This window comes from Mauremys mutica, chromosome 1 (genome assembly GCF_020497125.1).
Source record: "Mauremys mutica isolate MM-2020 ecotype Southern chromosome 1, ASM2049712v1, whole genome shotgun sequence".
Classification (NCBI taxonomy): domain Eukaryota; kingdom Metazoa; phylum Chordata; order Testudines; family Geoemydidae; genus Mauremys; species Mauremys mutica.
Window position 1 is genome coordinate 242,151,000 of NC_059072.1, and position 10,844 is coordinate 242,161,843.

Here is a 10,844-nt window from a genome sequence, read left to right on the forward strand (position 1 = left end):
AAACACAAATAAAAAGTCTAGAGAAAGGCACAGGGCTCATGACTGTGAGTACTAAAGCTAAACCATCAAAAGAAAAGTTCACAGAAATTAAATTGGCTAAAGACACAAACATGGAAAGCAGGAAACAATGCCAGTGATGTAGCAACCAGAATGAGTATAGGAAATGCCCAGCATTCAGGCAAATATGTAGAAACTGTAACAAACCCAACCATTATGCTAAAATGTGCAGAGAAAGCAGAACAGTAGATGGATTACGTGCAGAAAGGGAACCTCAAGTGAAGAGGAAGAGCTGTTCTTAACCACAATAATGGAGGAGGCTGAAAGACTCAAAAGATCAGCTAATGAAAATGTGCACATATATGACATACAGGAGAGACACTGGGGCACCGGTAAATGTAATAACGGAAACTGAAATAGAGAGAAGTAAGGAACACATAAAAGTGGAAGAGTCAGAAGTGTCTGTGAAAGACTACAATGCAGGAATAATTCCTGAGTTCGGAAAGTGTGCGCACACACTTAAATACAAAGGGAAAACAATAAAATTAGTTTGTGGTGGTACACAGAGGGAAGCAATCAGTTTTGTGCCTCCACATCTGTAAAGTGCTTGGTCTCATTAAGAGGATGTATTTATGCCATAGTGAGACAGAAAGACAGAGAACCACACATGAGAATATTAATTAGCATCTTATGAAGATATATCCACAGAAAATGGTTGCCTGCCAATAACATACAAGATAAGCTTAAGAGAAGATGTGGAATCACAAAAAGTTCCACAAGCCTTAAGAAAGAGGCTAGAAGAAGAGTTGCAAAACATGACTGCAAATGGTATCATTTGGAGAACAGAAGAATTAACAGATTGGGTTCACTCCTTAGTAATTGTATAGAAAAAAGGAGGGGGACTAAGGTTCTGTATGGACTCAAAGGAGCTAAACAAAATCATAAAGAGAACACGCCCACTTGTCAACAAGAAGTGAACTACTGTCAGTGATGGCAGAAGCCAAATTCTTCAGCAAATTACCTGCATTGGCAGGATTTCTGACAGTTCCCCTTGGACACTGAGAGCTCGAAGAGAGGCACTTTCAACACACCATTTGGCAGATACTGCTTCCTACACTGCCTTTAGTTGTCTGCCTTCATGTGATATGGTTGAATGGGACTCTTGTCTGACTGTTTCTCTTCCTTTTCTACCTGTACTTTATCAACTTCTATCCTCTCCTCTTTATTAGGATATATAGAATCCCCATTAATAGAGCCTCCTCTAAGAGATGTCTCTGTCCGAACCATGTGCTCCTCTGCACCTGTCGGCTTTCCCGTAGCCCTGAATTTAAAAACTCATCTACAACCTTTTTAATATTACATGCCAGCAGTCTGGTTCCATTTTGGTTTAGGTGGAGCCCATCCTTCCTGTATAGGCTCCTCCTTTCCCAAAAGGCTCCCCCATTCCTAAATTCCTTCTCTGAACACCATCATCTCAGCCACACATTAAGACCCTGCAATTCTGCCTGTCTAACTGGCTCTGTGCTTAGAACTGGAACTGGAAGCATTTCATAGAATGCCAACATAGAGTTCCTGGACTTTAATCTCTTACCTAGCAGCCTAAATTTGGCCTCCATTTGGTCTCCTAGCTTTCCCTAAGTCATTTGTATCCACATCTACCATAACCATCAGCTCCTCCCCAGAACTGTGCATAAGTCTATCTAGATGTCTTGAGAGGTCTGCAACCTTCGCACCTGGCAGGCAATTCACCATGTGGTTTTCTTCGTCATCACAAACCCAACTATCTCTATTTCTAATATCGAATCCACCTCTACTATTATCTGTGTCTTCGTAACGGAATCATAGGACCGGAAGGGACTTCAAGAGGTCATCTAGTCCAGTGCCCTGCATTCCTGGAAGAACTAAGTATTATCTAGACCATCCCTGACAGGTGTTTGTCTAACCTGCTCTTAAAAATCTCCAATGATGGAGATTCCACAACCTCCCTAGGCAATTTATTCTAGTGCCTAATCACCATGATAGTTAGAAAGTTTTTCCTAATGTCCAACCTAAACCTCCCTTGCTGCAATGTGAACTCATTGCTTCTTGTCCTATTCTCAAAGGTTAAAATAAAATATAAAAATATATGGAGATATACCTATCTCATAGAACTGGAAGGGACCTTGAAAGGTCATCAGGTCCAGTCCAGTCCCCTGCCTTCACTAGCAGGACCAAGTACTGATTTTGCCCTGGATCCCTAAATGGCCCCCTCAAGGATTGAACTCACAACCCTGGGTTTATCTCAAACCACTGAGCTATCCCTCCCCCCAAGGGGAGGGGGACAATTTTAATTTAAGGGGAACAATTTTTCACCCTCCTCCTTGTAACAACCTTTTATGTACTTGAAAATGTGTAGGAAGAGAAGTAAATATGGCAGGCGACCAGCTTGGCTTAACAGTGAAATCCTTGCTCGTCTTAAACACAAAAGAACAGCTTACAAGAAGTGGAAGATTGGACAAATAACCAGGGAGGAGTATAAAAGTATTGTTCAGGCATGCAGGTGTGAAATCAGGAAGGCCAAATCACACTTGGAGTTGCAGCTAGCCGGAGATGTTAGGAGTAACAAGAAGGGTTTCTTTAGGTATGTTAGCAACAGGAAGAAAGTCAAGGAAAGTGTGGGCCCCTTGCTGAATGAGGGAGGGAACCTAGTGACAGAGGATGTGGAGAAAGCTAGTGTACTCAATGCTTTTTTTGCCTCTGTCTTCACAGACAAGGTCAGCTCCCAGACAGCTGCACTCTGCAGCACGGTATGGGGAGGAGGTGACCAGCTCTCTGTGGAGAAAGAAGTAGTTCGGGGCTATTTAGGAAAGCTAGACGAGCACAAGTCCATGGGGCCGGATGCGCTGCATCCGAGGGTGCTAAAGGAGTTGGCCGATGAGATTGCAGAGCCATTGGCCATTATCTTTGAAAAATCATGGCGATCGGGGGAGGTCCCGGATGACTGGAAAAAAGCTAATGTAGTGCCCATCTTTAAAAAAGGGAAGAAGGAAGATCCAGGGAACTACAGGCCAGTCAGTCTCACCTCAGTCCCTGGAAAAATCATGGAACAGGTCCTCAAGGAATCAATCCTGAACCACTTAAAGGAGGGGAAAGTGATCAGGAACAGTCAGCATGGATTCACCAAGGGCAAGTCATGCCTGACTAACCTAATTGCCTTCTATGACGAGATAACCGGCTCTGTGGATGAGGGGAAAGCAGTGGATGTACTATTTCTGGATTTTAGCAAAGCTTTTGATACAGTCTCCCACAGTATTCTTGCCAGCAAGTTAAAGAAGTCTGGGCTGGATGAATGGACGGTAAGGTGGATAGAAAACTGGCTAGATGGTCGGGCTCAACGGGTAGTGATCAATGGTTCCATGTCTAGATGGCAGCCGGTATCAAGTGGAGTGCCCCAAGGGTCGGTGCTGGGGCCGGTTTTGTTCAATATCTTCATTAACGATCTGGAGGATGGTGTGGACTGCACACTTAGCAAGTTTGCAGATGACACTAAACTGGGAGGAGTGGTTGATACGCTGGAGGGTAGGGATAGGATACAGAGGGACCTAGACAAATTAGAGGATTGGGCCAAAAGAAATATGATGAGGTTCAACAAGGACAAGTGCAGAGTCCTGCACTTAGGACGGAAGAATCCCATGCACTGCTACAGACTAGGGACCGAATGGCTGGGTAGCAGTTCTGCAGAAAAGGACCTAGGGGTTACGGTGGACGAAAAGCTGAATATGAGTCAACAGTGTGCCCTTGTTGCCAAGAAGGCTAATGGCATTTTGGGTTGTATAAGTAGGGGCATTTCCAGCAGATCAAGGGATGTGATCATCCCCCTCTACTCAGCACTGGTGAGGCCTCATTTGGAGTACTGTGTCCAGTTTTGGGCCCCACACTACAAGAAGGATGTGGATAAATTGGAGAGAGTCCAGCGGAGGGCAACAAAAATGATTAGGGGGCTGGAGCACATGACTTATGAGGAGAGGCTGAGGGAACTGGGATTGTTTAGTCTGCAGAAGAGAAGAATGAGGGGGGATTTGATAGCTGCTTTCAACTACCTGAAAGGGGGTTCCAAAGAGGATGGATCTAGACTGTTCTCAGTGGTAGAAGATGACAGAACAAGGAGTAATGGTCTCAAGTTGCAGAGGGGGAGGTTTAGGTTGGATATTAGGAAAAACTTTTTCACTAGTAGGGTGGTGAAGAACTGGAATGGGTTACCTAGGGAGGTGGTGGAATCTCCTTCCTTAGAGGTTTTTAAGGTCAGGCTTGACAAAGCCCTGGCTGGGATGATTTAGTTGGGTTTGGTCCTGCTTTGAGCAGGGGGTTGGACTAGATGACCTCCTGAGGTCCCTTCCAACCCTGAGATTCTATGATTCTATGAAAATGGGTTATCATGCCCCTCCCCTCAGTTGTCTCTTCTCCAGAAGATCAAACCCAATTTTTTCAATCTTGTCTCATAGGTCATGTTTTCTAGACCCTTTTTGTTGCTCTCCTCTGGACTTTCTCCAGTTTGTCCACATCTTTCTGGAAATGTGGCACTCAGAACTGGACACAATACTCCAGGTGAGACCTTACCAGTGTAGAGCAGTAGAATTACTTCTTGTGTCTTGCTTACAATATTCCTGCTAATACATTCGAGAATGATGTTTGCTGTTTTTGCAACAGCATTTCACTGTTGACTCATATTTAGCTTGTGATCCACTATGACTCCCCAATCCCTTTCCTCAGTACTCCTTCCTAGGCAGCTGTTTCCCATTTTGCATGTGTGCAACTGATTGTGTCTTCCCAAGTGAAAATTTTGCATTTGTCCTTATTGAATTTAATTCTATTTACTTCAGACGATTTCTCCAGTTGTCCAGATTATTTTGATTTAAATCTATCCTCCAAAGCACTTGCAACCCCTCCCAGCTTGGTATCATCCACAAACTTTATAAGTGTATTCTATGCCATTATCTAAATCACATAACTGTGGTTCCACCACTGGAAGGACCCTTCTTCCAGCTGATTTCACGGTATTCTCTTGCACTCCATACTTCATCTCTGAGGGCCATGAGTTTCTTGTACCAAATGCATACATATGCCACCTGCCCATAAGACAGGCAATACATGCTGCATTCAAGTTTATTGCACTGATAGAGCCTTCTCTGCTGCTGGACTGCTAGTATTTTACTTTTGCAAGGTTTTGTGTGTGTGTGTGCGCGTGCGCTTGCTTGCCTTTGGGGCAGTTATTGGCCTAAGTTTAGAAAATGTTTTTTGGGTGTATCTCACTGTCACATGCCTCTCTAATCTCCCTGGCAAAACTCCCATTTGCTGCTCTTGATGTGGCCTATGAGCTGACTTTTTAAACTCCTGATCTCCCCAAGGGATCAAAGGGATTAGGGGTCAAAGGATAAAACTCTCAGCCTCCCCTAGCAGGCCACTAAACTTAGCACACAGCCCCGCCCCCCCCCAAACAGACCACCTATAAAGCGTCCCCGGCTGCCCGGCTCCCCGCCTCCCCGGCTGCCCGGCTCCGGTAGTGCGGTCCGGGCACTGCGGCTGCCGCGACCCCACCTACCCGGATGCCCGGCTCCGGACACTGCCCGGCCCCCCGCTCCCAGCTCCAGCCGCGGATGGACTGTAGCACCACCAGCCACGTGCAGGCAGCGCGGTAAGGGGGCAGGGAGGGGGTGTTGGAGAGAGGGCAGGGGAGTTCCAGGGTGGGGGGATGGATAGGGGTTGGGGGGGGTCAGAGGGCAGGGAACAGGGGGCTTACTTCCGTGTATAAGACTACCCTCAATTTTTAGGCTAAGGATTTTAGGAAAAAGTATAGTCTTATACACGGAAAAATACGGTAGTTGCCGCCACTTGTTGGGGTGGTTTAATTATGTTGACGGGAGAGCTGGCTTATAAGAGATCTTAAAGAGGTGCAGCTGCATCCATACAGCGGTGCCACTGTAAGCTCTCTAGTGTAGACATAGCTTAAAGAGTGTGACAATAGGCAGATAGGAAAGAGGAACTGAAGGAAGATACAAGGTTGGGATGGGGGCCGGTCCATGAGCAGACAATGTGGTGAGAGAAGAAGGGAGTCAAATGCACAGTAGATGAAAGTGTGGTTGAAGGGGCAGACCATTGAGCTGACAAAGGTAAGTGAAGGAAGGAGAGGAGTTAGGTCTGCGGAGAGGCTGGTGGGCTGGAGATAATAGAAGAAGTGAGTGATAGGGCAAAGAAGGAAAGACTAGATGCTGAAGGTCTGCAAGCAAGGAGAGAGGAAATTCTGGGATCAAGAGAACAGAGTTGGGAATGCACTACACAGGGCAGGATTTGGCCTGGAGATCATAGGGTGACAAGATGTCCCAGAGATTAATTTAGCCTCTATTACTGAAAAGAGTAAAGGTAGTCAGTATTGCAAATCTCACCTTGTGTTTACCAGTTACGAAGTTAGATGGCAGCTGGTAATATATTAAATTATATGTGAAGATGTTTATTTCTATTAAATCTTAACACTATTCAGAGATTTTCAAAAGTACAAGATCATTGTACTCAGAAAAATCTCCCATTATTGTAATAGTAGTTATTTTTTTTGAAGTCGCAGAGCTTTAATTCTCATGCATGCAAAGCCTTTCAGTTAATAAAGGAAATCTAATTGTTTGTTAGCTTTTACTTAGGAATAGAAAAATGAAATGTGCGCTCCATACTACACATCATTTTTGGTTTTGTTCTTTAAAATTGATGGTTTCTCTATCCATCTGTCTTAGGGTTTTCTATATTGCTCACCACCATAGTATCTTCTCAGGTACATTAGTCCACCTTAGAATACTTGCACTAAATTTTAGTTATATTATGTGATGCTGATTATGGCTCTGATTCAGCAAGATACTTAAAGTGCTTTACCTTTAACTGTGTGAACAGTCACATAGGCTTACAGTTAGGCATATGCTTAAATACCTTGCTGAACTAGGGCCTATGAGAGTCATACTCTTTCTTCCCCCACCTTTGCAGTCATTCTCTATTAATGTTGACATGCTTAGTAATGGTAGAGCAAAAGAATGCTTTAGGTTTCTTGGTCATTTCTTCAATCCCCTTAAAAGGCAGTATTATGTAACAGGGTTTTTTAAAAAACATTTCTACTAGGGAATAGTAAGAACAGACTTTGGCTAAGGAAGTAGCAGACCAAGTTCACCTACACTGCATTGTGCTGAATACCCCCAAGCCTGTTGCTTTCTTGTTTGCTTTAGAGAAAAGTTTTACAGATTGTGTATTCCTCCCACTAGGCAGAGCTCCCACACACAGGAAATATGAGTGCTGCTAAACCACCACAATATAGTAACAAAGAGCAACAATATGCTCAATTCATGAAATGCATTTTTTTTAAGCTCTGACTTATTTCATTGCTTTACATTTTCTATTAGCTGCTGTAAAATGTAGTGGTTAAAATCAACATGATCAGCTACTGACAATCAAGTGGGTACTTTTTATCTTTCAGGTTAGTTGCAGCCCTACAGCTGCCTGGATTGTGTCATTACTTACACAGCACTTAACTTGATTGTGTAAATAACCCATCTGAATTACCTTAGCTGGCAAGCATCTTGGAAACCTCAGTAGTTGCTCAAAGATGCAGACACATCCTGCCCAATGTGCCAGAAATGTGGCTTTAAGAGCATGCAGTAACCAAAAGGAACGTTTTACATGTACTCTTCTCTTTCATAAAGCTATTTAAAATACTGTAATTTTCAGCTAAACTTAGAGCTGACCCTGCCTGTTCACAGATCTAATTTGTAAACTATTCCAGGAAGACTTGCTTATACCCCCTGCTCTAGTTGTACAACACTACCCAGTCAATATTAAAACCATGAGCAATGTAGGTAAATATAAACATAGCATGTCTGTACTGATTAATTATACTAGCCCATAAATTTACCTCCCACATTAATAGCACAGGAGGGGGAAATGTATCTAGAAGTCTATGTGGTTTTGATTTTCCTGCAGGTCTAACATATTTTAATGCTATGCAGAACTTTTATCCTCATCATCCCATTTAATCGATGGAACTTGGGGATGTGGCTCACAAAAGCTGTGTAGCCCCAAATCTATAGGAATACACATTCCAGACCCAAAGAGACATCCCTGCTCTGTTTGTGCACTCCTACTGCTATGGGAGTCATTTATATGATGCATCCGACATGCATCCGACAAAGTGGGTATTCACCCATGAAAGCTCATGCTCCAATACGTCTGTTAGTCTGTTAGGTACCACGGGACTGTTTGCTGCTTTTACAGATCCAGACTAACATGGCTACCCCTCTGATACATTTATATGATGGTGATGGAGCCTTCATCATTCAAATTGCATATGCAAAGGACATCCTAATGTTAATTAGTTCATACTTAACTGCCTCATTACCAGTTTAGCCAAAGAGGCATATTTAATGGGACTGCTCTATTTGAATGCCCATTAGAAATAATAATTGATGGAATTAAATTATCCCAAAGATATTGTTACATCAGTCAGTGTCAGATGGGATATGAATAACACTTTGGACAATGGACATTAGGTAATAGGGAAAGAGTAAGGGAAATTTTACAAAATTAAAAGGAGGGGAACCGAGAGACAGCTATGGTACTGTAAGGGAGTGGATTCACCCCTGCGGTTCCTCCTGCTGGTCATCCATGGGAATTAGCTCTTTTAGCATCCTGGAGCACCCCCTGCAGGCTGGTGATCCACCTTACCGCTGGCCCCCGTGTCCCTCCCAGGACCCCAAGTGCCCCTTTCTCCAGGTTGCTGCCCCCCTGACATTACCCCCCACACTCTGGGTCTCCCCACCCAGGGGAACCCCCCACCCACTAACTCCACTCACCTCAGTAAGGCTACTGCCAGTCACCATCTAGCCCCACTCCCTGGGGCAGACTGCAGTATACGCCACTCATCACAGGCAAGGTTGGGTTGGACCTGCTGCCTCTCTCTATAGCTGGGCTGCCCCTCTGCAGCCCCAGTACTGTTCTTAGGCCCTCAGCTAGGCCCACAGCCTGGGGCTTTCCTAGGCCAGAGCTCCCCAGCTCCTCTAGCCTTCCCTCAGACCTGCTCCACTCCCAGTACCTTGCTCAGCTCCCTAGCAGCCAGGCCCTTCTCTCTCTGAATGCAGAGAGAGACTCCTAAGCTTCTGGCTGCCCTGGCCTTCTTATAAGGCCCGGTTAGTCTGGGGTATGGCCCCAGCTGCAGCCACTTCCCCCCAGTCAGCCAGGGCTTTGCTCCCTTCCCCAGCCCCAGCCCTCTCCTGGGCTGTTTCAAGCCCCACAGGGCAGGAGCGGGTAACCACTCTGCTACACACCCCACGCCACCCCACCCCACCCCTCAAGGTAGAGGTGTCTCCTGGCCTGGACCAGTCGCCCATGTGCCTCCAGAGCGGTCCACTTCTTTTCGGACTCCTCCAGCTGCTTCCGCAAGCGGACTCCCTCGTCCACGACCAGGGCCGGCTCCACGGTTTTTGCCACCCCAAGCAGCAAAAAGAAAAAAAGTAAAGCAAAAAAAAAAAAAGCCATGATCGCGATCTGCAGTTCTACCGCCGCCGCTTCAGTCTTCAGCGGCAATTCAGCGGCTGGTCCTTCGCTCCAAGAGGGAGTGAGGGACCTGCCACAGAATTGCCGCCGAAGATCCGGACATGCCGCTCCTCACTGTTGGCCGCCCCAAGCACCCTGTCCACGATGGCTGCATATTCTTTAGCGAGGGGCAGGGGTGTGTGTATGTGGATGGGACAGGGATCTCAGGGGGCTGTTGGGGAACGGAGGGGGGGTGTTGGATGGGACATAAGTCCCGGGGGTGGGCCGTCAGGGGTGAGAAGCGGGGGGGGGGGGGTAGGTGGATGGGGATGGGGACCGGGCCACGTCCACCTCCCCTAACTGGCCCTCCATACAATTTCCAAAACCTGATGTAGCCCTCAGGCCAAAAAGTTTGCCCCCCCTGTGCTAGATTGTGCAATACAGTCAGTTGAAGAATGTTTCATGCAGCTCAAGGAACACAGCAGTATATTTGGGATGTTGTACAATATTCCAGAACTCCTCACTATACCTGAAGAAGACCTACACCAGCAATGCAGGGCACTAGAGACAGTGTTGACACATGATGACATGTGTGCTGTTGATGCGAGTGATTTAGGTGATGAACTGAAAGCCCTTTCAAGATACCTTTAAGCAGGATCAACTCCAATGGCTGTTCTGGAATATATGTGCACAAATAAGATGACTACCCTCTTTCCAAATGCTTTTGTTGCTCTGTGCATACTTCTAACAATTCCTGTAACAGTTGCCAGTGGAGAACGCAGCTTCTCCAAGCTGAAGTTAATAAAAACACATCTACGCTCCACAATGACACAGGAGAGGCTGGTCAGCCTTGCAACCATCTCAACAGAGCATGAACTGGCCCAGACTGTGGACCTTCAGGAAGCAGTTCAAATCTTTGCAACCAAGAAGGCACGGAAAGCACCACTTTGATTATTCAAACAGATAAAAATGCCAGTGTTTACTATGCAGACAAGAAAAGTTACATTTGCTGTTCAGGCATTTGAAAGTTACGTGTTACTTAAAATTTTTGAACAAAGCATTTTAAGTTGTTAGTTCTCCTTTATTGGGGTAGGTAGCAGAGCAGTACCATGAGAGGAGTAGAACAGGAAGAAGGCAGAATTGAGACCTTTCAAACTTTTGGCCCAAGTAAGGGGGCATAGGGGCGTCATTTGAGCTCCCCACCTCAGGCGCCAAAATGTTGTGGGCCAACCCTGTGTACGGTGTACACTTGAAATTGCATGAAATGTGAATGGTGTCTGTTCAGCTGGAATTGTATGTAGCTGGAACTA